Raw genomic sequence first — 1,737 nt, 5'->3', positions numbered from 1 at the left:
GGGGTATTAGACTCATCAAGTCTGAAGGCCACTCCTCCAGACAAATCTGGGCTGCTCACCGGACTCTCTGAGTTGATGGTGTGATATAAATATTTCAGCCCCACTAGCTATTCTCGCCCTACTCTGGGGAAGACTCAAGACTTCACAGATGCAGGGATGTGATTGATACCATGCGCTCAACAGCAGCTGGAGAAGCAGGGAATCTTGGAGATTCTTGGTCCTCAGAACAGAAGGGAAGGGGCAGGGAGAGAGGGAGGAGGGGAGAGGGCAGCCTTCTCCACCCTCATTTATCCTGTTCCTTCGGCACACAGCCCCGTGGGGGAACCGGGGGAGGCACGCAGAGCAATAAGCTGATTCCTAAGGTGCTCTGCCCAGCCAGAGTGCTGGGGCTCCAGAGAGGAGAGGATGAGTGGGGAGGGGATGGAGGGGAGCACACGGAGCTGGAGGTGAGACGGAGGCGGGGCTGGGGAGAATGAAAAACCAGCCTGTTGGTGGTTTCTTCTTTTTTTAAGAGCCACAAGCTGAGATCAAAGGTGATATTTTTACAGCAACTGAAATAGAAAACCACTGGGCGCACAGTGGGAGGTGAGCGGCCGGAACACTGGCCCTTTCATGTAGCCTGTGGCCACAGCAAGCACACTGCCCTCTAATGCGGGCCACGGGGCTTGGGGGACAATGTGGCCCCGGTCTTCCCAACTCTGGTTTCAGAAAGAAGTGAAAGAGATGAGCTGCAGCCTGCGGTTCTGGGAGAGGAGAGGAACAGCAGTGAGGATCACAGTGAGTAGTCTGTCACTGTCCAAGACCACGCTTGTCACTTTTGCCGTGGGTGTCAGAGTTGTGCCAGGCCCTGTTTCATCCTCACAGAGCTCAGTGAGGAAGGATTATTGGTACCCCTGTTTCACAGCGGAGGAAACCAAGGCTGCAGGGGGAAATGATTTGGTCCAGTCCCGCAGGGAGATGGGAGCAAATTCAGGACCCGAACCCCGGGGCTCCTGGTCCAACACCCTTTCGGCTCCCTATAATGCTCACTCACTCACTCGCACGCTGAATTATTTATTGAGCCTCTGCACTGAGGTCCTAGCTGACGGGGCCATGCTCAGGTCTGCTAGAGCACTGGTCCTCACAGGGGGAGAGCAGCATTATCAGCCTTACCTGGGAACATGGTAGAAATGCATTCTCGGGTCCCAACCCAGACTTACTGAACCAGAGACCCTGGGGTTAGACCCAGCCCTCCACATTTTAATGAACTTTCCAGGTGATTCTGTTGCACACTGAATTTGAGAATCACTGCATTGCCTCACCTCAGTTTCTACGTCTGTGTTTCAGGGAAAATCTCAACACCCGTCTCACAAGGTTGAGCTCAGTATCAGCTAACACACGTGCTGGCTGTGTGTTCTGTGCCAGGCATTCTTCTAAGCCCTCTACAAATATTAACTAATTTCATTTCACAACTCCGTAAGATAGGAACTAATACTATCCTCATTTCACAGATGAGGAAATGAAGGCACAGAGAGGTAAAGTAGCTCACCCAGGGTCACACAGCTAGAATCCAAGCTCTAACCAGTTAACCAACGGAAAGCCCCCAGCAGAGGGTCTGGCGCCCAGAATGTGTTCCAGGCGTGGCTAAGGATGTGATGATGGCAATTAGTATTACCTCACCTGAGTTTGAGATGATGATCCCCATTTTGTAAATATGAAGTCTGCTGCCCTGTCAAGATCGAGGAGTGAGTCAGCTGC

Source organism: Delphinapterus leucas, chromosome 7 (assembly GCF_059928025.1).
Source record: "Delphinapterus leucas isolate spDelLeu-1000000601 "Yukka" chromosome 7, BTC_Dleu_Yukka2, whole genome shotgun sequence".
In the NCBI taxonomy this organism is placed as follows: domain Eukaryota; kingdom Metazoa; phylum Chordata; class Mammalia; order Artiodactyla; family Monodontidae; genus Delphinapterus; species Delphinapterus leucas.
Note: the sequence above shows the minus strand (reverse complement) of the source record.